The following is a 26540-nucleotide window of genomic DNA, read 5'->3' as shown; positions in this document are numbered from 1 at the left end:
ATGCATTATTCGATTCACAGGTACATATGTTTAAGAATTACATAAGCACCAAATAAAGAATGATGTACCAGGGTTCTATACATGTACTATTACAGATGGTAAAGAAAGAGGCGACAGACATTCCAGTTACTGAATAAGGTGAAGTGGAATGGCCCTCTCCTGGATGCAGAAGGCATGCAGGACTCTAGTCCAACCCCTTGTGATGGACGGCCGCCAATCATGTAGTTTGAGAGGTAATCTTGAGTAAACTGCTTCAGGATCCACTGCAAAAGAAAAAAGATTCAGATATTGTCATCTAACACGACTCACTACGGGCAGTACAAAGAAGGCTATAGGGTTCTTACTTACCATCCTGCAGTTCACTGTTGTCTTGCATAAAGTGTAAACGAATAGTTTGATTGACATCTTTTGACCAATTTTAATAACAATCTTTGTCAGTTTCCTCACTTGATGCTGGTTCATGAATATCTCATTGCCCCATACGCAGAAAGGGTCGAAGTGTGCATCTTTGGCAATGATATATGTACCTAAAAGCACCAAGTAATATTAGAAGCTAAACAACAATTGAAAAATGATGTAGTACAACACTCCATCCATCCCATTATATAAGATTTTATTACATGTATATCTAGACATCATCAGAACATTAAGGTAACACTCTTCCTTGTTGTTATGTAGCATGGGATTGCATATTTAGTCATTCAGTACAATGCATGTTGCTAAACAACAATTGAAAAACGAAAAGGCATGTTAACTGCAATATCCTCAACAGCAACCAAATATCGTAATTCATAGTGGTATTGTTGAAACTGTTATTGATGAAATTGAACTGCACGGCAAAAAGTTGCACATATAGAGCATCACATTGTGAAGAACTGAAATAAACAAGTCATAAGGACATCTCTAGGCGATCCTTAAAAAGTTAAAGGACTAAAACCCTTAGTGGATATATATATATATATATACTCCAACAATTTTTGGCCTTTTCTAGTCGATCCCCTAAACTTAAGGTTGTAAACTTCAATTTGATCGAGTTCAAAGTAGGTTCAACCGAAAGTAGCATGCATTCAAACATAAACATAGAAAGTTTTGCATAACCGGACATAAAACATAAATTTAAACTAAGCTAAACTACTTTCGGTCGAAGTAGAGGTCGAGCCAATCCTTCCTTGTCATGTACGGTGTGCCGTGAGCCGGGTCCGGGCCAGTACAGTCGTCGGGGTCGTTGGGGAAGGCACTCCTCCACTCGTCGACGTCGATCTCCTCGTCCTCGAGGCCCACCTCGACGCCCTCCGCACCGTCGCCGCCGCCGCCTTCGACCTCGTCATCAGAGGAGAGCGCGATAACCTCGCCGCCCTCCGCGTCCGTCCTTGCCGCCTTCGACCTTGTCATCGGTGGAGAGCGCGATAACCTTGCCGCCCTCCGCGCCGGCAAAGATCGCCCGCTCCGCCTCCACGAGCTCCGGGTGCTGCCTGCGGAGCTCTTGCATGTAGGCCTCATCAGCGGCCTCAGCCTCGAGGCGCTCCCACGCCTCGCGGTCCTCCCGCGCCATAGCCGAGCTCACCACCCCTGGCTCCGATGGAACGAGGTCGACCGGACGTGTGCCGAAGAGGAAATTGAGCCTAGCCACCGCGCCGTGGTAGCGGACCTGCCAGCGGTCGTACTCCATGGCCGCGAGCTCGGCCGTGTGGAAGCTACCGAGCCACCGGCGGGTGTGGGTCTCTCGATCTGTAATCTCGGCGACCCACGTCCCCTACCGCCGCTGCCGGACCCCGAGGTAGGACTTCGTCGGCTGTCGGGTCTGAGGGAGGACAGGGAAGTCCTTGAATCGGCGTAGGGGTGCGGTGGCGGGCGGATCGGGCCCGCGGAGGACGACGGGGACACCTTGGCGGCCACCTCGCCGGGGTCGGGCGAAAAGACCGCAATACCTATTTTTGGCCATTGGCTCCTCGAGCTCCCCGGCACACAGGCAGAGGTTGAGGATGGAGGCGCCGGCAATGGCAGTGACCTACCAATGGTTTCGAGGGTTGTGTGTGTCTGTGTGAGTGGACGTTTTGGGGTGTGTGTGGAGGGGCGGGGGAGGTTGTGTTTGACGAAATACTGCGGCAACTCAAAATTTTACTAGGCGGGAGTAACAAGGTGGGGCTACTGAAAATTTGGATCAAGGGCGAGCAGATATTTTTGAGATTGCGAGGGATGCAGAGGCGGGAGTAAAATGCCGGGGCTATTGAAAATTTGAATCAAGGGACTGAAGCAGAGTGGGAGTAATAGACACACGGTCCGCACATACTAATCGTGTGCTATCAAACATTAAAACCTTCTAGGCGGTAGATATTTTCGAGATTATGAGGCAGTAATATTTTTGAGATTGTGAGGGATGCAGAGGCGGGAGTTTTTGGGGAGCGAGCTAGTGTGCTTGACACGCCGGCTGTGGACTGTAGCCGACGCACCTTCTCACGTAAGCCATAGGCGTACTATACACCGACGGTGCTCCAAGATATTTTGTACTACATCTCACACGGTTGGTGATAATAAACTGTGTGGGGTCTACTTGATTTGAATTACAAAATGGGGTCACAGCGGCAATGGACGCTGTTTGAATTGCTAGACCATTTATCTGCAGTGAACATGCAACTATATGTGTGTCGTAAAAGAATTGGAATTATTCAGGGTTCATTTAGACATTTTATACATTAAACTGGTTTAGCCATTTCAGGTGCACAATTCAAAATTAAACTACATGCACATGCTCCGGTGCATACAAATTGGTTGAAAAATCAAATCTGTGTCCTTCAGTGCATGCTTAGGTCCCATGCAAGAAATGGGAATGAATTTTTCGGGGTTCGTTTGGCCTTTTTTATACATTAACTGGGTTTTCTAGGCATTTTATGTGCATAATTCAACTTTGAACTACAAGCACATGCTCCAATGCATCAAAGTTGGTTGAAAAATCGCATGTGTGTCCTTGAGTGAATTTCTAGGTCCCATGCGAGAGATGGGAATGAATTTCAAACACCAGGGCACTGTTGATTGCCGGAAAAACATTGAGATACCTGGTTTTTAAATTCTAGGAAATCCAAAACTCGTCTGAAATTCATGAAACTTGGCATGCTATCATGGATCGGCATCAACATGCCGTGGTAAAAAATTTGTCCCATTTTGGGCAGGTTCGGGTATATGCTTCTCACAAACCAGAGCTTCTCACAACAAGCATGATGGTTTCGATAGGGAATGTCCCACCTTTGGGGACGAAACGATATCCATTGCCTCTTGTTGCTTTCAAAAAATTTCTCGTGTCAACATAGAATAGCAGGAGTGTTGTGCCAATTTTTGGGATTTTCGGGGTTCGTTTGGACATTTTATGCATTAACTGGGTTTTCTAGGCATTTTATGTGCATAATTCAAATTTGAACTACAAGCACATGCTCAAATGCACTAAAGTTGGTTGAAAAATCTAATATGTGTCCTTGGGTGAATTTCTAAGTCCCATGCAAGAGATGGGAATGAAATTCAAACACCAGGGCACTGTTGATTGCCGGCAAAACGTTGAGATGCCTGGTTTTTAAATTCTAGTAAATCCAAAACTCGTCTGAAATTCATGAAATTTAGCATGCTATCATGGAGCGACATCAACATGCCGTGGTCAAAATTTTGTCCCATTTGGGGCAGGTTCGGGTATATGCTTCTCACAAACCAGAGCTTCTCACAACAAGCATGATGGTTTCGGTAGGGAATGTCCCACCTTTGGGGACAAAATGATATCCATTGCCTCTTATTGCTTTCAAAAAAATTCTCGTTTCAACATAGAACAACAGGAGTGTTTTGTCAATTTTTGGGATTTTTCGGGGTTCGTTTGGACATTTTTATGCATTAACTTAGTTTTCAATGCATTTATGTGCATAATTCAAATTTGAACTACATGCACATGCTCCAGTGCATATAAATTGGTTGAAAAATCAAATCGGTGTCCTTGGGTGCATGCTTAGGTCCCATGCAAGAAATGGGAATGAATTTCAAACACCAGGGCACCGTTGATTGCCAGAAAAACATTGAGATGCCTGGTTTTTAAATTCTAGTAAATCCAAAACTCGTCTGAAATTCATGAAACTTGGCATGCTATCATGGAATGGCACCCGACATGCTGTGGAATCTTTCGTGTCCATTTTGAGAGAAGGCGCACTCAAATAATGACAGCCAACAAAGGCATTTTGGGAAAATAGCTGCCACTTTAATATCTCAAATGTTTGTATATTCAAACCGTGTGCGTTCTGTTAACCATTCATGTGACGCCGCATGTCTTGGTTTTAATGGCTGTAGGAGGTGTCGTGCGGACTGCTGCTTGACCTTGACTGAATGGGAGGCGTGCGAGCGCAATCCGATGCGTAGGCTGACCGAGAGGCGTGCAAGCTGTCCTCCAATGCGCAGGCTCACCGGGAAGCGTGCGAGCTGTACGCTGCGCAGGCTCACTAGGAAGCGAGCCCTTTGACTTCCATGGCCGCCCACCTTCCTCTCCATTAATGGCGCTCGAGCCGCTGTTTAATATGGGCGGCCTTACTGTTCGCCTCCCATTCCCCTCCCTCCCGCAGACCTCCACCAACGCCATGGCGTAGAATGATCATCTGCCACTAGTCTTCAAGTTTCATGAAGTCGACTCCGAGCCGGAGGAGATAGAAAATAAGGAGGAATGGGGCCTCATGGACATGGCCCAAAACGAGCTGGCCGCGGCGGTTGCTGGCCCCGCTCCTGTCCCAGCTCCCATCCCCGCGCCCGCGCCAGCGACCATCCCCATCGCATTGACGGGCTGGTCGCCGAGCACTATTGAAGAACTGGAAGTCGCGGGCATCATCAAGGTCTCCGTGGACCCGCGTGAGCTCGTGTACATGGCAGCGCCAGCGCCCGTGCCCGTGCGCGCCCCTCCACCCACCGTGGCGCCGGCCCCCGTGCATTTGGCTGCACCCGCCACGCTCGTGCCCCTGCCCGTGTGCGCCCCTCCACCCACCGCGGCGCCGGTCCCTGTGCGTTTGGCTGCACCTGCCGCGCCCGTGCCCGTGCACGCGCCCCCTCAGTGGCATGGGACGCTGTCGTCGACCGCTACCTCTCAGCGGCGCCAGTTGCCGTCCTCCCGTGCCCCGCCCACCGATCGCGCGACGACATGATGTTTGATTTACAAGTGAAGAACATTTCGTGCTGCCTTGAAGACTTCAACAACGGCGTCCCAGAAGACAACAACGACGGCGCGGCACGCCGTCTCCGCCGCCGCCGGAAATAGTTTTTTGGGGGGTTTAATATTGTATCTCGAATTCTTGATCATATGAATATAAATTCGGAGTGTGACTGAATGAAATATATGGTTTGAACGAACTTGCGTTTTTCTCTCTTAATGTACAGACTTATCAAACGATTTTCTTTTGAAAAAAATTCAATGGTTTTTAAATATAAAACACTCATCGCAAACGTTTTAGTTAGAACACCCGTATGCAAACCGACAACTTCCCCAGGAAGCCAAGGGAAAATGTGCTGAGCAGGATTTCTACATGCCTTCAACGCAAACGGTTGTTTTGCATGACCTGTGTGCAACCACGTACAAACAACTGGGTAAGATTTGCATATCTGTCATTTTGCGTATGTTGCCATTTGTCAAACTGGAAAGATTGACATTTGTTTATCTAGTAACATTGCCATTTGTCAACCTTGTAACACTGCGATTTATCAAAATATGCAGCTAAAAATCACTAGCACTATCTAATTTTTGCAACTAAAATCACTAGCACTGTTTATATGGACACCACTAGCAGGTGTGAGTTGATGGACGCATATGAAAATGTACCATTGATTACATACAACAAGTCATCAACCCACAACGACAACGAGGATACACGTTGGATTATAGATCATTTCCAACAAAACATTCTAGTAAAGTTTTTCTCACACAACAAATAACAAAGCGATGAAATGAACTTCAGCTCAACCACTCGTCGGCGTTGGAAACGCTTGCTTTGAACCAGAAGTGAATCTCTAGGAAGGGCCAGCCACTGTCAATCTCGAGACCAACGCAGGACTGATCATCCAGGCTGAAGTGGCCTATGTCAGGACCCATATTGGGACGATAAGGAAGCATAGCAAAGTCCGAGGTATAGATACAGTTGCTTCTCATAAATGGTAGTAACATTGTCTCAACAGCAGCTGGATCGCCTTCCACCATCATTTGATAGTTTTGTCCAAGGAAGAGCGAGTTTCCTCCAAGACTTTCAATACTGAACCAGGGAGAAGGTGTTGGCGCTAGTACACTAGTATCCATCCCGAATACCCTGCAATGGATGTTGGAATAGGTCCGGAGGTGCGACCATGCGAGACAACACCTGCTTCCTTAGTAACATCAGCAGTGCCCTGTATACAGACAAGAAGAGGTGATCCATCAGAATAAGTTGCCAGGCGCCACTGAGTATATGGGTCCTGCTCGTCCTCATGCTTGTGATCATTAGCATCGTCATCTCCCCCTTGGTTATAAAAAAATTCAAGTATAGGTGGTGGAATGTTCACAGGACCTTGGAAAACACAAGAAGGTTAATTAGTATAGGGAAACTAGCTAACCCGCATGCATGTGGATGAAACAATTATAATTACGGTGGAAGACAAATGTTGCAGCTTTGCCCGTCGGCGGGGGAAAGGGGCACGGACGGAGTAACCCCATCACCCGTACCTTGTGGAGCCTAGCCGTCGGGGTGTTGCTGATGCTGCTCTCCTCCGATGCCTCCTGCTCTAGCGTCGGCCACGGGGGAGGTGGTGACGGTGCCGCCTGCTCCGACCACATCCCCAGCAGTGTTCACGTCCTCGCGTGTCTCCGCACCCCCCGCAGCATTGGAGGCCGTGGGCGGCGGAGCCTTCGAGGTGGACGGGTAAGCCGAAGGAACGGGTTTCTTCTTGGGTGCCATGGTCGATGGCGCCGTCAAAGATGAACATGGTGATGAAGATGACGCGCTGCACGCGCCTTCAGGTTCGCGCAAGCGCTCCCCTTACCTGGTGCGCCAAAGATGTCACAGGAAACCATGGCTACCTATGGGACCAGGAGGCCCGTTGCTGGTTCGGCAGGGGTCGTCGTGTTGCACAAAGAGCATACGAGCGTGGGGTAGCACGGCAGAGATCACGCAGGCAATTTTACCTAGGTTCGGGCCGCCATGAGGCGTAAAACCCTACTCCTGCTTTGGTGGATTGATGGTGGAAAGGTGGTGGTAGAGCGTAGTACACTTGCCCGGCAGGGGTTGCCTCAGGGCGACAGCGGCTACGCTCGTACGGGGGTGTGAGTTATCCAACCTTCTAACCCTTTCTACGGTTGCCATGGACCTCCTTTTATAGATCAAGGGGTTACCACAATGGCAAAGTAGTCATTATGCACTAATAAGATAGCAAACAGTGCTATCATACCTAACTCTACGGGCTGACAGGGCGCATTAAATGCACCGCTCAACATCACATCATTGGTTGCCCGGCAAGGCTTGCCGGGCCATTGTAACACCCCGGATGTAACTTTCCATAATTGTAACTCCAACTCTTGCCATTTTATGGTATGTGTTATGATTTTCCCTCCGTGGTCGGGTTTTGTCTTTCGTTTTGCATTTTGTTCATGTCATGCATATCATATCATGTCATCATGTGCATTGCATTTGCATACGTGTTCGTCTCATGCATCTGAGCATTTTCCACGTTGTCCGTTTTGCAATCCGGCGCTCCCATCTCCTCCGGTGCACCCCTCTTGTTTTCGTTTCGTGAGCGGGTGTCAAACATTCTCGGAATGGACCGAGGCATGTCAAGTGTCCTTGGTATACCACCGGTAGACCACCGGTCAAGTTTCATTCCATTTGTAGGTCGTTTGGTACTCCAACGGTTAACCGGGTAACCGCAGATGCCTTTTGTGTGTTGCAGCAAAAAACCCCTCTCTAAACAGCCCAAAACCCACCAAACTCTCTTCCATGCTCTAGGTCGTTCGATCACGATCGTGTGGGCAAAAATCACACCTCATTTGGACTCTCCTAGCTCCCTCTAGCTATATAAGTGCATCTCTCCCGGAAAACGTTCGCAGGCAAACCCTAACCCGCTCCCCTCGCGCCGCGCCAGACGTGTGCGCCTCTGGCTGAACGAAATCCCCGCCACCGCCACGTCAACGTCCGTCGCCGCCCGTACCGCGCCGGCCCGCAGAGCCCAGGGAGGGCCCGCGCGAGCCCGAGCCGGCGCCTCCTCGCCGCGCCGCCGCACCGGCCGGCTCCGCCGCCCCCGCGGCCCGACCGCCCGTCGCCGCCCCAGTGCCCCGCCGCCGCACTCGCCGCCGTCCCCGCCGCCTCGCCCGTCGCCGGCGCCTCCCCTCCGGCCTCCTCCTCCTCTGGCACCCGAGCGCCGCCTCCCCGCGGCCTCTCTCTCCTCTCCCGTCGCCGGCGAGCTTCGGCCACGGCGAGCCCCGAGCTCCCTCGAGCAGCCAGATCTCGATCTGTTGACGAAGGTTGACTTTTCCCGAGACCCCAAATATTTCCCGTCATTTTCTGTCACAGCATGTGCCCCAGTTCATCATGGCATAACTCTCTGCATACAGCTCCGTTTCGCGCGTATATTATGTCAAGTTGTTTGTCTCGTGATGCTCTACATTTTGTTCAATTGCACCATGTTCATTAGAGGTCATCTTGATGCCCAAATTTCTGGTGCAAGAGTGCTAGTTGCTGTTATCTGCTGGTTCTTAGCAGAACTTGGAGATTTGTTATTTTTGTATCATTTAATCTATGCATCTTATAGGCATGAGCTCTACATGTGTTTTGTTGTATGCCATGCCATATTTCCAGTGGTGTATGTCATGTATTTTTGTGATCTATGTGGTGACTAGCACAAGCATGCAAACTAGGCTCCATAATGTTTCTGATTTCAGGGACGGTGATTTCTCCAAGTCTTTGTCTGCTGTTATTTTGTTGCCATGTAAACTTGATGCTACAGAGAGATCCAAGCATATTTTAAAGATGTTCAGTAAGGATGTTTTGTAGATATTGTTGTAATTGATCCATTCCTGCACTTTTTTGCAATTTTGGAGTGCCATAGCATGACTCAATCTTGCTCTACTTTTGCTATAAAATATTTCTGGCAGATTGTTTACGTGTTATTCAATTTTGCCAAGTTTGTTGTAGTTGTTCCATACATGCTATGTATTTGTTCTTGCCATGGATAGCTTCAAAAACATGCCATCTTCCTGTAGGTATGCTTGTTTTGTCATGCATTGCTTTGTGGTGAGTGCATAAAGCTCACCAAGATGCCCTCATAATATTGTTTCTGCCATGCTCTGTTTTCTGCTAAGTCTGAAACCTGATAACGGAACTTGCTATGTTTACATTGTTGCCATCATATCTTCTGATCCTTTTTGGCTTATGGTCATTAAGGGACTTTTGTCATATGCATTTAGTAGAATAATTCCATGCCTTGTTTTGGCATGTTAAGTTTCTGTAGCATGTTGTTTTCGGGCTTTGAACATTGCTACCTGATGCTGTTTTCTGCCATGTCCAGTAATTTCACCAAGTCTGTGAACCTGTTATCTTTTGCACTTTTGCCATGCTTGTTTGAGCTTGTTATGTTGTGATCTAGCCATATCTCAGTGTTCATTTTTTGTCAAGAATCGCCTGTAGATTACTTCCATATGCTTTGTTGCTACGTTGGAGTGCTGTAGCATTGTTACTTGTTGCATTTTAAGTGCTATGATGCTGTTAATCGCAGATTCGTGTCATTCTTGTTTTGCTTGCCATTTGCAAACCGTGCATCCGTTTCCGGTGATCTTTATATCGATTTCGACCGAAATCATCTCATCTTTCCAGTGGCATGCTTGGTTTTCCAAGTTACTGCCTTGTTCATCATTTTCCTTCCGGAGCACGCATATGCATCGCATATCATACATGTTTTGCATCATGTTGCTTGTGCATTTCTCGTGATTGATTGTGGTTCCGTTGCTTGTGTTCTTGCCTTGGGTAGAGCTGGGAGACGAGTTCGTGAACGAGGAACCTGTTGAGTACGCTTACGAGGATCAAGCTTTCGACAACTCTGAGAACCTTGCAGGCAAGATGACCACCCCTCGTAATCACTTCTATCTTTGCTTTGCTACTTGTTCGTTCTATTGCCATGCTACGCCACCTACCACTTGCTATATCATGCCTCCCATATTGCCATGTCAGCCTCTAACCATCCTTTCCTAGCAAACCGTTGTTTGCCTGAGTTACAGCTTTTGCTCAGCCCTTCTTATAGCGTTGCTAGTTGCAGGTGAAGTTGAAGTTTGTTCCATGTCGGAACATGGATATGTTGGGATATCACAATGTCTCTTATTTAATTAATGCATCTATATATTTGGTAAAGGGTGAAAGGCTCGGCCTTATGCCTGGTGTTTTGTTCCACTCTTGCCGCCCTAGTTTCTGTCTTACCGGTATTATGTTCCTTGAGTTTGCGTTCCTTATGCGGTTGGGTGATTTATGGGACCCCCTTGAGAGTTCGCCTTGAATAAAACTCCTCCAGCAAGGCCCAACCTTGGTTTTACCATTTGCGACCTAAGCCTTTTTCCCCGGGTTTTCGCGAGCCCGAGGGTCATCTTTATTTTAACCCCCCCCCCCCCCCGGGGCCAGTGCTCCTTCGAGTGTTGGTCCGAACCGAGCAGCCTGCGAGGCCACCTCGGGGAAAATCGAGGTCTGGTTTTACTCGTAGCTTGACTTATCCGATGTGCCCTGAGAACGAGATATGTGCAGCTCCTATCGGGATTTGTCGGTGCATCAGGCCGCTTTGCTGTTCTTGTTTTACCATTGTCGAAATGTCTTGTAAACCGGGATTCCGAGACTGATCGGGTCTTTCCAGGAGAAGGTTTATCCTTCGTTCACCGTGAGAGCTTATGATGGGCTAAGTTGGGACACCCCTGCAGGATATTATCTTTCGAAAGCCGTGCCCGCGGTTATGAGGCAGATGGGAATTTGTTAATGCCCGGTTGTAGAGAACTTGTCACTTGACTTAATTAAAATACATCAACCGTGTGTGTAGCCGTGATGGTCTCTTCTCGGCGGAGTCCGGGAAGTGAACACGGTTTGAGTTATGAATGATGTAAGTAGGAGTTCAGGATCACTTCTTGGTCATTGCTAGATGACGACCGTTCCGTTGCTTCTCTTCTCGCTCTCTTTTGCGTCTGTTAGCCACCATATATGCTTATTGCCGCTGCAGCTCCACCTCATTACACCATCCTTTCCTATAAGCTTAAATAATCTTGATCTCGCGGGTGTGAGATTGTTGAGTCCTCGTGACTCAGAGATTCTACCAAAACAGATGCAGGTGCCGACGATGCCAGTGCAGATGATGGGATCGACCTCAAGTGGGAGTTCGATGAGGAACGTGGTCGTTACTATGTGTCTTTTCCTGATGATCAGTAGTGGAGCCCAGTTGGGACGATCGGGGATCTAGCATTTGGGGTTATCTTATTTTCATTTGGATCTTGACCGTAGTCGGTCTATGTGTGTATTTTGGATGATGTATGAATTATATTTATGTATTGTGTGAAGTGGCGATTGTAAGCCAACTCTTTATCCCATTCTTGTTCATTACATGGGATTGTGTGAAGATGGCCCTTCTTGCGACAAAACCACAATGCGGTTATGCCTCTAAGTCGTGCCTCGACACGTGGGAGATATAGCCGCATCGTGGGCGTTACAAGTTGGTAATCAGAGCCATCCCCGACTTAGGAGCCCCTGCTTGATCGAATCGCTGGTGTTGTTGAGTCTAGAACAAAAATGTTTTGAGTCTTAGGATTATATATATCGGAGAGTAGGATTCTTTTTACTCCTCAGTCCCTTCGTCGCTCTGGTGAGGTCTCCTGACGTAGAAGTTTTGACTCTTCTCTCCTAAAAATTTCACTAAAATTTTTTTTAGGATCACGTGGGTATCTTGGAATCGTTCTGATGGTTTTGTGACGAGAACATTGTTCTTGGTGCCTCCTGACATTTAGGGGTTGTGGCAGTGTCCCGGGGAGTTGAGCTCCGAGGTGTTGTCGTCACAATTTTATCGTTGCAGTTCTGGAATACCTGAGTTTCGCCGACATCGAAATCTCTTTTATGCAGTTGTTGGTGAGATCACCTCGACGCCACCCAGTACTGGGACGGGAGTTCGGGAGTATTGCCATAACTCGTATAACGGATGTTTTTCGAAGGTTGAAGTAAACGATTTCCGAAGGTTTCTTGGTTATGTGTTGACGGATGGATACAGCTGGATCTAGGGATTGCTAGTTTGGGTGATATATTTTGTGTCCCCTGTATCCCCAACACCAGATTGCATAACCAGAAAGTTTCGGGAGTTTATAAGTGGGAATTCAAGTAGCCTTAAGACATCTTTCTGACAGACGCATGATATGAGATTGGGGTTCGACGTCTAGTGGTCCGCCTGTACACGGTTGGTTTTACAGTGGTCTCGTACTGTCTTAAAGAGTCCTTGGCTATGCCGACTCGGGGACGCTTCGTATGTCATGTGCACAGCCTTGTACATGATGGTGCTGTACGATCGAGCCCGTGTGGGCCCCACCACGAAAACTTCGGACGAAATCTCTATCATATGTTTGTTCCGGCTTATTCTGCAAGCCAATACTTTGTTTTGTTTTCAATTGTGGTATTCGAGTTGCTTCGAAGTCATATGTTGATTCCATATCTTTTTTCAAGTGGCTTCTCAACTTATTGGAAGTGTGATGATTTACTACGGAATTCATTCGTTCATCCTCGTTCGAATGTTTATTGTGAAGACTATATGTTGCAATTTCTATCCGTTGATTCTACTTATCTATTTGTCTATGAAGATGCTAACGGATGTCACCCTCTTCAGGATGGCTCCGCCAACGCGTCAGAATCCGGATCGCAATGAAGGGAGTCAAGCGAACCCTCCGCCAACACCTCCGCCTCCGGAGGCATGGCAAGCTATCATGGCAGCCACCAACGCCAATGCTCAGATGATTCTGCAACTCTTGCAAGAACGCACCCAAGGGCAAGGCAATCAAGGCCAAGGCAACAATCAGCCTCACTTCGCTACACTCAACCAGTTTCTCGCAAATCAGCCCAAGTCTTTCAGCTACTGTGTCGAGGCCATGGATGCCGATGATTGGCTCGTGGACATCAACAAGCATTTTGAATGTAGCAATGTCAGGCCTGAGGACTATGTCAAGTTCGCTTCTTTTCAGCTCAAGGACCAAGCTGCTGATTGGTTTCAACAATACAAAGATTCCAGAGGAGGTCGTGTGATCACCTGGACTGACTTCTGTCGGGACTTCAAAGCGCACCACATTCCACAAAGTGTTGTTGAGAGCAAGCGTGAGGAGTTCCGCAATCTCAAGCAAGGCAACATGTCTGTGTATCAATTCAACATCCAGTTTCAGAAACTTGCTCGCTTCGCTAAACAAGACGTTCCTGATGAAAAGAGCATGATCTATCACTTCAGAGGTGGCCTTAGAGAGGATCTGCAGTTAGCTCTCGTTCTTGTTGAGCCTACTCAGTTTGATCAATTCTATAACATGGCACTGAAGCAAGAGGCTGCTCAGCTCAAGTGTGAGGCTTCTAAGAAGAGAGTCAGAGATGCAGTTCAGTCTTCTTCTTCCTCACTTGTGGCAGCTAAGCAACAGAAGTTCTGGTTGCCTCCTCCTCCTCCGTTTCGTCAGCCTTACTAGCAGAAGAACAAAGGTGGCCATGGTTCTTCCAACTCTTCCAATTCTGGCTATCAGAACAAGTCTCAGAATCAAGCTCCAATGTCCAATGCTCCTTATCACCGTCCACTCTCAGAGGTGACTTGCAACAAGTGTCAGCAGAAAGGTCACTATGCTAACAAGTGCTTCAACCAAAGGCGTCTGCCTCCTCCTCCTCCTATCAGATCTTCCAGCAATGCAGTGGTCAAGCATAATTCCAAGTTTGCAAAGGTGAACATGATGAATGCAGCTCAAGCGGAGGAATCGACTGATCTGATAATGGGTAATCTTCCTGTTAATGATATTCCTGCAAAAGTTCTTTTTGATACTGGTGCATCGCTTCCTTTCATATCAAGACCTTTTGCATCCAAGCATGAGTTGGTTTTTCAAGGTTTGCCTAGACCGTTAGCAGTTGTCTGTCCGGGCAAATGCATGAATGCAAGTTCCATGGTTCCGAATGTTTCCATCAAGATGGGAAACTATAAATTTCTGTCTTCTCCAGTTGTTCTTGGTGACTCGGATATTGATCTTATTCTCAGGATGGACTGGCTTTCTAAGCACAAGGCTCAACTTGATTGTGCTGCCAGGGAAATTCAATTGACTCACTCTTCTGAGGATGTGATTATTTATGCCGCTCATGATGAAACCATTCGGTTATTTTCTCTCACTGAGAAGGGTGAATTGAATGCCATCTCCCAAATTCCAGTCGTTTGCGAGTATCAAGATGTCTTTCCAGAAGAGCTTCCGGGTATGCCTCCTCACCGGCCAGTTGAGTTCGTTATCGATCTAGAGCCTGGCACGGAACCCGTTTGCAAGCGTCCATACAAGCTTGGACCCAACGAGCTGAAGGAATTGAAGAAACAGCTCGATGAACAAGAGCGTCTGGGTTTGATCAGACCGAGTTCATCTCCATGGGGTTGTGGTGTTCTTTTTGTCAAGAAGAAGGATGGCACGGACCGACTTTGTGTCGACTACCGCCCATTGAACAAGAAGACAATCAAGAACAAGTATCCACTTCCCAACATCAATGAGCTATTCGAGCAACTCAAAGGCGCTAAAGTATTCTCCAAGCTTGACCTTCGTATGGGTTATCATCAGATTCGCATTCGTGAAGAAGATATTCCCAAGACAGCATTCAGAACAAGCTTTGGTTCTTATGAATATACGGTCGTGTCTTTCGGCCTTGTCAATGCTCCTCCAGTATTCTCTCAGATGATGAATTTCATCTTCAACCCCTATACCAATGAATTCGTTCTGGTGTATCTCGATGATATCTTGGTCTTCTCCAAGAATAAGAAGGACCATGCCAAACATTTGCGATTGGTGCTCGACAAGCTCAGAGAGTATCAATTCTATGCGAAGTTCTCCAAATGTGAGTTTTGGCTCGATGAAGTTCTTTTCCTTGGTCACATCATCTCTGCCAAGGGCATCGCTGTTAACCCCGAGAAGGTGTCCGCAATTGTGAATTGGGAACCTCCTCAGAATGTCAAGCAGCTCCGCAGTTTTCTTGGTCTTGCAAGCTATTGCCGAAGATTCGTTGAGAATTTCTCTAAGATTGCAAAGCCTCTTTCCAACCTCCTCCAGAAGCATGCGAAGTATGTCTGGTCTCCTGAGTGTGACGTTGCTTTCAACACTCTCAAAGAGAAACTAGTCACATCTCCTGTTTTAACTCCTCCTGATGAATCCAAGCCATTTGAAGTTTTCTGTGATGCTTCTCTCCAAGGTCTCGGTGCTGTGTTAATGCAAGAGAAGAAAGTTGTGGCCTATACCTCTCGTCAGTTAAAGCCCAACGAGAAGAACTACCCCACTCACGATCTTGAGTTGGCGGCAGTTGTCCATGCATTAATAACGTGGAGACATCTCTTGTTGGGAAGACAAGTGGACATATTCACCGATCACAAGAGTCTCAAGTATATCTTCACTCAGCCCAACCTCAACCTCAGGCAGACTCGATGGGTCGAAATGATTCAAGAGTACAATCCGAGTATCGAATATACTCCAGGCAAGGCCAATGTCATTGCAGATGCTTTAAGCAGGAAGGCTTATTGCAACAGCTTAATTCTCAAGCCATTCCAACCGGATCTTTGTGAAGCTTTCCACAAGCTGAATCTCTAAGTTGTTCCTCAAGGCTTTCTTGCCAACCTCATAGTCTCTCCTACTTTGGAAGATCAAATTCGTGAGGCACAACTTCTTGATGCCATGGTGAAGAAGGTGAAACGTGGTATCGACAAGGGTCTTTCCAAATACAAGTGCTATCGCATTGATGACAGAGACACTTTATTCTTCGAGGACCGGATTGTGGTTCCTAAAGGTGATCTAAGAAAAGTCATAATGAACGAGGCGCACAATTCTCTTCTTTCCATTCATCCTGGAAGTACGAAGATGTACCATGACCTCAAGCAGTCGTATTGGTGGACTCGAATGAAGCGAGAAATCGCTCAATTCGTGAATGAATGTGATGTCTGTCGAAGGGTGAAAGCAGAACACCAACGACCAGCTGGTCTCCTCCAACCTCTTGCTATCCCAGAGTGGAAGTTTGATCATATCGAAATGGACTTCGTGACTGGATGTCCCAAGTCCAAGCGTGGGAATGATGCTATCTTCGTTGTCATCGACAAGCTTTCTAAAGTGGCTCATTTCCTTCCAATCAAAGAATCCATCACAGCAGCTCAGTTGGCAGAGCTATACACCTCCAGAATTGTCTCCTTGCACGGCATTCCACAATTGATTTCTTCAGATCGTGGAAGCATCTTCACCTCTAAGTTCTGGGACTCCTTCCAGAAGGCCATGGGCACAAACATTCGCTTCAGCACAGCTTTCCATCCTCAAACTAGTGGCCAAGTCGAGCGAGTCAATCAAATTCTTGAAGGTAAGCTCAGGGCTTGTGTCATTTCCTTTGGCATGAAATGGGAAGATTGTCTTCCATATGCCGAATTCTCCTACAACAACAGCTTCCAAGCGAGTTCGGGCAAGGCCCCATTCGAGATTCTCTATGGCAGAAAGTGTCGTACTCCTCTCAATTGGTCAGAGACTGGTGAACGCCAACTTCTTGGCAATGACTTCATCACTGAAGCTGAAGAAATGTGTAAAGTCATCCGTGATAATCTCAAAGCCGCGCAATCGCGCCAGAAGAGTTACTATGATAGTAAGCACCGTGATTTGGCTTTCGAGATCGGAGACCATGTCTACCTCCGCGTCTCTCCAATGAAAGGCACTCGTCGCTTCGGTATCAAAGGGAAGCTTGCCCCTAGATACGTGGGTCCTTTCAAGATCATTGGCAGAAGAGGCGACCTCGCCTATCAACTTGAGCTTCCTTCCAACTTCGCGAACGTGCACGATGTGTTCCACGTGTCACAGCTCTGCAAGTGCTTCAAGGCGCCTGAGCGCACTATCAACTTCGAAGAGATTGACCTCCAAGAAGATTTGTCTTATCATGAGCACCCCGTTGCTATTCTTGAAGAAACTGGGCGCAAGACTCGCAACAAGTCAATCAAATTCCTGAAAGTGAAGTGGTCGCACCATTCCGACCGGGAAGCCACCTGGGAACGCGAGGACCATCTCCGTTCCGAATATCCGGAGTTCTTTCAGTCCTAGATCTCGAGACGAGATCCTCTCATAGTGGTGGAGTGTTGTAACACCCCGGATGTAACTTTCCATAATTGTAACTCCAACTCTTGCCATTTTTCGGCTATGTGTTATGATTTTCCCTCCGTGGTCGGTTTTTGTCTTTCGTTTTGCATTTTGTTCATGTCATGCATATCATATCATGTCATCATGTGCATTGCATTTGCATACGTGTTCGTCTCATGCATCCGAGCATTTTCCCCGTTGTCCGTTTTGCAATCCGGCGCTCCCATCTCCTCCGGTGCACCCCTCTTGTTTTTGTTTCGTGAGCGGGTGTCAAACATTCTCCGAATGGACCGAGGCTTGTCAAGTGGCCTTGGTATACCACCGGTAGACCACCGGTCAAGTTTCGTTCCATTTGGAGGTCGTTTGGTACTCCAACGGTTAACCGGGTAACCGCGGATGCCTTTTGTGTGTTGCAGCAAAAAACCCCTCTCTAAACAGCCCAAAACCCACCAAACTCTCTTCCATGCTCTAGGTCGTTCGATCACGATCGTGTGGGCGAAAACCGCACCTCATTTGGCTCTCCTAGCTCCCTCTAGCTATATAAGTGCATCTCTCCCGGAAAACGTTCGCAGGCAAACCCTAACCCGCTCCCCTCGCGCCGCGTCGGACGTGTCCGCCTCCGGCCGGATGAAATCCCCGCCACCGCCACGTCAGCGTCCGCCGCCGCCCGTACCGCGCCGGCCCGCGGAGCCCAGGGAGGGCCCGCCGAGCTCGCGCCTCGGCCCGAGCCGGCTCCGCCGCCCCCGCGGCCCGACCGCCCATCGCCGCACTCGCCGCCGTCCCCGCCGCCTCGCCCGCCGCCGGCGCCTCCCCTCCGGCCTCTTCCTCCTCCGGCACCCGAGCGCCGCCTCCCCGCGGCCTCCCTCTCCTCTCCCGTCGCCGGCGAGCTTCGGCCACGGCGAGGCCCGAGCTCCCTCGAGCGGCCAGATCTCGATCTGTTGACGAAGGTTGACTTTTCCCGAGACCCCGAATATTTCCTAAGTCATTTTCTGTCACAGCAAGTGCCCCTGTTCATCATGGCATAACTCTCTGCATATAGCTCCGTTTCGCGCGTGTATTATGTCAAATTGTTCGTCTCGTGATGCTCTATGTCGGGTGGTAGGTGCGACATATGCCAACGGGTGGCTTATCATAGTGGGTGCCAATAAGACATCGCCGGTGCCTGGAAACGGGATGAGGCGAAGACATGCACGCCGGCGAATCTTACCCAGGTTCGGGGCTCTCCGAGGAGATAACACCCCTAATCCTGCTCTGCGGGGTCTCCGCATGATCACTAGATCGAGAAGTGTAGCTACAATCGCTCCTAGAGCTGTTGGGTTCAAGGGAGAAGAAGAACAAGGCTAGCTCTTGCTTCTCTCTCTCTCTCTCTATGGTGTGTGTAATGCTAAGAAGCCAACCCTTTGCATGGGTGCCCCGGGGGTTTATATAGGCCTACCCCCCGGGGGTACAATTGTAATCCGGCTGGGCACTGGTCCCAGCTGTCAGTGTCTACGCTCGCCGGCTTCTCCGCCGGCTGTTGGGGCCCGCCGACTAGTGGGTCCCGCCGGCTGCCGGCCTCTTGGTTGACAGGCCGGCCCCACCGCCTAGGGTCTTGTCGGCGGCTGCTTACTGTAGCCTCGCCCCTGACGACGAGGGCTTCACCGAGGTAAGCGTGGCTACAGTGTGCCGCCTCGTGGGTGCTCGCTGTAGCCTTACCTCGTCTTGTCTCCTTAATGTGGCACATGCTTCGAGGGAGGGGGTAGCCGGCTTCTAGGGGGCCGGCTACGCCCTTGGCCGACTAGGGGAGGCCGGGCCGCCTTTGCGCCTCTCTCTGGCTGAAGGGGCCCGCCGCCCGCGGGCCGTACTGGCGTCTGCCGTGGGTGACGTTGAAGCCAGCATGGCTACAGTGCCGAGCCGGACGGGAGATGGCCGTCCCGTACGGCGTCCTGTGGCCATGCCTTCCTCGGGCTTCGGGGGTAGTGGGCCGCACTGTGGCCACACCCCGTCTTGTCACCGTTATGTGGGGTAGTTTTGGTGGTTGCAGTCTTAGCCGGCTTCTTCGAGCCGGCGTTCTTCGTGGCCGGCTTCTGGGAGTCGGCATCCTCTATGGCCGGCTCCCTGGAGTCGGCCACTCCGTGGTTATCCTGGGGGGAGGTTGCTGAGGCTGGGTTGCCTTCCGTGAGTCGGCTTCAGAGGTAGCCGGCCAGGGAAGGCAGCCCAATGCTTGGAATGCTTGAAGGCCCAAAGGCCTGATAATTTTTTGGAAGAGCCAGGGGCAGTCGGTTAGGCTACCCGTGGCCATTTACTCTGACAGTAGTCCCCGAAGCTGATTGGGCTTTGAGGTTGGGTAGGAGTTGAGAAGCTCGATCAGCTTCCTATCTTGACAAGTCGGCAGTTGGGAGCCGGCTTTGGTTAGGCGCGCCGTCTTGGCCAAAAAATCCGGAGTCAGAGGGCGGGAGCTCGCCAGCGCGTGCACCGGGCCGCGGGCCGGCCACTTGCCGCCTGCGAACCACGTGGCCTCTCTCGGCCAAAAAGCCTGCCAGCCCACGCGTGCGACGGGACGTCGCCGCAGGGCGGGGGCCCGCCACGTCCACGCCCGGGCCCAGGCGCGGATTCTCTGCAGCCCGAAACCGCCCGCACGTCTCCTTGAGGCAGTTTCGGCACGCCTTTAGGGCGTAATAATCGTGAGGCGTGGGGGGAGTGGGTGCAGTTAATCCCACGTCTCACCCCACGTCCGGCCTCCCCGGCTTTACCTGGCGAAGCTATAAGTAGGGGGAGGGGGGAGAGCGGCAGGCTCTCGCACGCTCCTCCTCTTTCCACCATCTTCTTCTTCCTGCCCTTTCTTGCAACAGCGCCTCGCCGCCGCGCTCTTCCACCACTAGTTCCTCCCCCGCTGCATTCGTTTTCACCATGCCTCCTGCCACGGAGCAGTACGGCGGGGATTGGGACGGCTCCAACGTCCACGAGGATCACGTCGAATTCCTCCGCAAGACGCGGCGGCTGCCCAGCGCGGACAAGGTGGAGGTCCGTCTCGCGCCGGCGAAGGAGAATACGCCGGAGCCGCGGGAGGGCGAGCAGGTGGTCTTCCGCTCGCATTTCTTGCGCGGAATCGGCCTGCCCGTGAGCGCCTTCTTCCACTCTTGGCTCGAGTTCTACCAGCTCCAGCCGCACCACCTCACCCCGAACGCGGTGGTGCTGCTGTCTGCCTTCGTCACCCTGTGCGAAGCTACCTCGGCGTCCTCCCCACCATCGAGCTCTGGGGGGAGTTCTTCCAGTCCAAGCTGGGCACGCGCTCGCAGGGCGTGCCGGCTCAGGCTGGCGCCTTCATCGCGATGCGGAGGGTGGCTGCCGACAACCCCCCCCCCCCCCCCGTCATCACGCTAATCCAGTCGGTGAAGTTATGACAAAAGTCGTACTTCTACGTCAGGAACATCGCCCCGCAGGGCGACTACGTCAACCTGCTGGCTTACGTAGCCGGCCCACCGGCAGGCAGGCGGCCCCAGTGGTCCTACCGGGCCGTGACTCTGACGCCGGCTGGATCCGCAGCCGTCGCCCGAGTGCGAGCGATGACCCAGTCGGAGGGCTTGACGGGGCCCGATCTGCTGGCCGCTTTCGTCACGCGTCGGGTACTCCCGCTCCAGAGCCGCCCTCATCTGATCTGTCAGATGAGCGGCCAGCTCGATCCAAGCCGGATGTGTACCAAGGACATGCCGCACGAGGAGGTGGCCTATATGGTGAACTACCTCGCGAACTGCAAACTCTCCGAAGAGTGGCAGTTCGGCAAGGAGCCATATAGCCGAGCCAACCCGCCGCCCACGGTATGTTCTCCTTGTCTCTTTCTCTTTCTCTCAGCTTTGTCGCCGAGTTCCTTTGGCCGACTCTGACTAGTCGGCTTGTCTTCGACAGAGCCCTCTTCTTCGGCCTGCCGGTGGGTCGGACGCGGAGCGCCGATTCGTCCCCGACCGGACGCAGCACGACCTGGAGGACCCCGACTTGGGGGCGGCCGCTATGGATGACAACACCAAGCTGGGTGGTGGCCAAGCCGGCGGCGAAGTAGGCGGCTCCGGGCATGGAGTCACCTTCGACGACTGGCCGGACGACGACGAGGCCGAAGTCGTCCCGCGCCGTCGGACGGCATCTGGCCGCGGCGCGGGTTCCTCCGCTGCACCGCCTGCTCGGGGCCGCGGGCAAAAGCATCGCGCCGCCCAGGGTTTGTTCGGCAGTCAGATGAAGAAGCCCAGGGGCGGGGCGGCGGCGACCAGGCGGGAGGAGGCGGCCGCGAAGGCGGCTCGCTTCCGCAAGACGGTGAAGCAACCACAGACGGTGTCGGCGTAAGTTCGAACTCTTTCATGTACTCTTTTTTCTTTCTTTACTCTGGTGGTTCCTGAATCCTTGTCTTCTTCTCCAAACAACCAGAGCTCCATTGTCGCTCGAGCGGGCGGTTGCCGCCTCCGTCGTCGAGTCGCCGAGGGGGTCTGGGAGCACCACTCGCCGCGTGGACCCCCGGCCGACCTTCAGGCGGCGACAGAACGGAACGCGCGGGAGGAGCGGGAGGCGCGGGAGGCGGAGGCATGGAAGGCGGCCGCCTCCCAGGCGGCGCAGGAGGAGGAGGCGGCGAAGGCGCGCGCCGATGCCGCTGGCAAGGCCCAAGCGGAGGCTGCGGCGGCGGCAGAGGGGGCCTTGTTGGTCACCCCCTGCGCGTCGCAGCGCCTGGGGCCCCAAAGCCCTCGCCAGAAGGAGCCGGCAGCGGCCAGCCAGGGCTGGAGAGGGATGACGACGTCGTCATCCTGGAGAGGGCGCCGGTGCCGACTCCGCCGACTGGGACGGCTCAAGGCGGACGGCCTGATCTGCCGTCTGCGCAGTCGGCGGGGGGCGAGCCGGCCGCGAGGACCGAGCTGGCGGTCCGGATGCCGCCGAGCCGGCGCGCGGGGAAGGCTGCGTCAGAGCCACAGAAGGCGGCGTCGGAGCGGCAGCCGGCCGCGGGCTCCAGCTCGTCGGCCCAGGCTGTGGAGGTGGCCAGCGCTACCTCGGGGTGGACGCCGGGCGGAGGGACGGCCGTGATGAACATGGCCGCAGGACGTCCGGACCCGGCTCCAGGCCCATGCTACGGCGCTAAGGCAGTATACCGACGAGTTCCTTGCGACGCGGGCGGCCATCCGGGTTAGTCTTCTTATCTTGCTTCTTCTTGATCTTGATTTCTTCCGTGGGGGCGCGTCAGCGCACCCACTGGGTGTAGTCCCCGAGTTCCGAGTCGGCTGCTGAGCAGGCGGCTTGGAACTTCTTAGTGGATTAGGCTTTGCTATTCTTGTTCTTACTTCGATCTTGTGTCTATCTTGCAGGACTACCACAACCTTCGTGCGGCCGCCTTCAACTCCCAGGCTCGGGAGCTGACCCAGAAGACCGCCGACCTTACTGAGAGCCGGGGTAAGTGATTTGTTCTTTATCTCACGTGGGGGCGCGTCAGCGCACCCACTAGGTGTAGTCCCCGAGATTCGGGCCGACTGCTGAGCAGTCGGGTCGGATCTTCCTTGACGACTTCCTCTTATTGTTTCTTCTTTTTCTGTCGTCAGTGGCCAACGCCGGTCTGAGGGCATAGCTGGGAGAGTCTCAGACTACCCTTCGTGTCAAGGATGTCGAGCTTGCCGCCTTGGTGCAGGAACGCGACCGCCTGGCCAAGAAGTTGGCCGACCAGGAGGAGGGCCACAAGGCGGCTCTGAAGGCGGTGCAGGACCGCGAAGCCGCCCTCCAGGCCGAGTACGAGACAGAAGCGGCTGGCTGGGCTGAAGCTAGGCAGACTCTGATCACTGGCTATGGTCAGATCGAAGATCTGGTTAACGGTAAGCCGCCTATTTCTTTGTCCTTTCTTGCCGTCTGCCGCTTTTGGCTCGTTTTCTGACTTGGTGTTTTTCTCTTCTTTCTTTTTCTTTCTTGCACAGAGTACTTCCCTAGCTATTCTACCGCCGCCAACCAGATCATCGAGGCCCGCCGCCAAGCGCGAAGGCAGGCTGGCTTCGAGATTTCGCCAACCGCTGGCCGTTTGCTGGAGGAGCAGCTCTTGGCGATCCAGGCCCGTCTCCAGCCGGCTCACCGACTGCTCCGCCGTCTTCAGCGCGCCGGGGCGCAAGTATTGGCCGCCCTCTGGCCCGGCCAAGTGGTTCCTCGCACCCCCAGTCGGACTGTCGACTGGCTGGAGGTGGCAGTCGGCCGCTTCGAAGCCTGGAAGGCCTCGGCGGCTTGGTCCGGCGCCAGGCGGGCGCTGGAGTTCGTCAAGGCCTGGTATCTCGGCCTGAGCCTGGATCAGCTGGCTACCTGGCGGCAGCAAGCCAACACGGAGCTGGAGCCGGCGCGGCTGGCTATCATCCGGCGGGCTTCGGTGATCGCCGACTACACCGACACCAGCGTCTTCGCCCCTAAGGTAGATGACAACGGTGTCGCCCAGCCGGAGGAGTGGTTCGGGCTGAACCCGGCAGACGGTGAAGACTCGGCGGAGGAGATCGACTCCAGCGAGGAGGGCGAAGAGGAGGAGGAGGAGGGTGAAGACGCCGAGCCGGCTGGGGGAGCAGCCGACCAGCCTCAGCCTGACCGCGCCTCCAGCACCACGTCACGCGCGAGTGCGTCGCCTGCCACTGGTGGTGACCAAGCCGAGACCCGCTAGGCGGCCACTCCTTCAGCCGGCGACGCCGTCTCCATCGACCAGCCTGGCTCCCGCACCGCGCCCTAGTATAGTCTGCCATCTTTTGTTTTCCTGTCTTGTCACTTTTGGAACAATATTCTGTTAAGTCTGCACAATTCCACCCACTGGGGGTGTATTCGAACTTATGTCCGTTGCCTGCCTGTTGGGGGCTTTATATGTATATATAACTTATGCATGCATTTGGCTTTTCCTCATACTTTGCTTTTCATCCTTCTGCTGTTTCCTTTGCCGCCCTCCCTTGGTTGCCGCCTCCCCAGTCAAACAGTTGCTCTGCAATCTGTAGCTGGAGGAGTGCTTGGCCAATTGGGGGGGGCAAGTACTCTAGCTTTGCTGGACTAGAGCTAAGTGTTTAGGAAGCCGGCCAGCCGGCTGTTCTGACAGCCAGCAAGCGTGGTTGGAGGCCATCTTTTTGCTATATAAGTTCGTTGGTCCTTATCCGTTTTTCGTGTGGGCATCCTTTCTGCCTTGCCTCTTGCTAGTCGGACAGTCGGTTCTTTGAGCTGTGACTTTCAACAAGAGGGGACTCGGGAGCCGGCACACTACTTGTGTGACTTCAGGCAGAACTTTTAGTATAGCTCAAGGCGGCCAGTCCCCGGGCCGACTAGTCGGACCCGGTGCCAGACAAGAAATCAAATGTAATAATACATTCATGGATATGACACTCGTCATTCATAGATAAATAAAGGCAGTCCCCGAGTACTGTTCGGGGGGCCTGTTGGTTCGTACTTAATACAAAAGGGTAGCATGATACATACTGCTTTCAACTGTAAAATCTTCTCAGGAGGTTCGCGTTCCATGGTCGCTCCGACTCCTTGCCGGAGTCGTCTCTCTTGCGTGCTCTTGGTTTTTGCGCGTCGATCAGGTAGTAGGAGTCGTTGCCTAGTGCCTTGCTGATGACGAAGGGGCCTTCCCAAGGGACCGAGAGCTTGTGCTGGCCGGCTGTTCGCTGGATCAGCCGGAGCACAAGGTCGCCCTCTTGGAAGGATCTTGGCTTGACCTTGCGGTTGTGGTAGCGGCGCAGCCCTTGCTGGTAGATGGCGGACAGGCTGAGTGCTAACAGCCGGCCTTCTTCCAGTAGGTCGACGCCGTCTTCTCTTGCTTCCTTGGCCTCCGCCTCCGTGTACATGGTGATCCGAGGCGAGTCGAACTCGATGTCTGTTGGGATGACAGCCTCGGCACCATATACGAGGAAGAATGGAGTAAAGTCGGTTGACTTGTTGGGTGTAGTGCGCAGACTCCAGAGGACAGCCGGCAGCTCATCGATCCAGCAGCCGGCCGATCGCTCCAGTGGTACAACCAGTCGGGGCTTGATGCCGGAGAGGATGAGTCCATTTGCTCGCTCGACCTGGCTGTTTGACTGCGGGTGGGCAACGGACGCTAAGTCCAGTCGGATGCCCTGCGCCGCGCAGAAACGTGCCAGTGCTCCTTTGGCGAAGTTCGTGCCGTTGTCGGTGATGATGCTGTGCGGCACGCCGTACCGAGTAGTGATGCTAGTGATGAATGTCACGGCAGTCGGCCCGTTCAGCTTCTTAATCGGCTTTGCTTCGATCCACTTTGTGAACTTGTCCACAGCGACAAGTAGATGCGTCAAGCCACCGCGGGCTGTCTTGAAAGGGCCTACCATGTCCAGTCCCCAGACGGCAAAGGCCAGGTGAGGGGAATGGTCTTGAGTGCAGAAGCCGGCAGGTGTTGCTTGGAACTAAAGACTTGGCATCCTCTGTAGCTCTTGACTATGTCCTTAGCATCTTCCAAGGCAGTCGGCCAAAAGAAACCATGGCGGAAAGCCTTGGCCACAAGTGATCTTGAGGCTGCGTGGTGGCCGCATTCGCCTTGGTGGATATCCTTGAGGATTGCCTTGACACAACGCTGGAAGACTCCAGTGACGCTGCGCTTCACAAGCTCTCTGTTGATTATTGCATATGCTGCGGCTCGTCGTTGCACTAGTCTTGCTGAGATCTCATCAGCCGGCAGCTCTCTGCTGACTAGGAACTTGAGGATGGGCTGGGCCCATGATGGAGCTGTGACTTCTTCTTCTGTTAGTGTAGCCACCATGACTCGGGTGGGTGGGTTGGGTGGCGTGGAATTGGAGTCGGCCACCGCTCCTTGTGTCGTTGCAGTCCCCGGGTCGACTGCTGCAGTCCCTGGGCCGGGTTCTGAAGTCCCCGGGCCGGGTGTGACTACGGCAGTCCCCGGGCCAGTTGTCAAAGTCCCCGTGCCGCCTGCGGGGTTCCTCCAGTCGAGATCCGGCTGCATCTGGCGCAGGCGGTACGAAGATAGAGTCCGACTCTGGAGACGGCTTGATGGACGGCTTGAGGAGGCGCTGGAGGGAGACGCCAGTCGGTATGGCTTGTCGGGTGGAGCCGATCCGTGCTAGGGCATCTGCTTGGTCGTTGTCGGCCCTTGGCACGTGAAGGAACTCGCACCCCTCGAAGTATCCTCTGATCTGTTGGACGAGGAATTGATAGCTCGCCATGTTCGCGTCCTTGGCGTCCCAGTCGCCAGACGACTACTGGACCACCAAGTCCGAGT

The sequence above is a fragment of the Aegilops tauschii genome, chromosome 7 (genome assembly GCF_002575655.3).
Source record: "Aegilops tauschii subsp. strangulata cultivar AL8/78 chromosome 7, Aet v6.0, whole genome shotgun sequence".
Classification (NCBI taxonomy): domain Eukaryota; kingdom Viridiplantae; phylum Streptophyta; class Magnoliopsida; order Poales; family Poaceae; genus Aegilops; species Aegilops tauschii.
Note: the sequence above shows the minus strand (reverse complement) of the source record.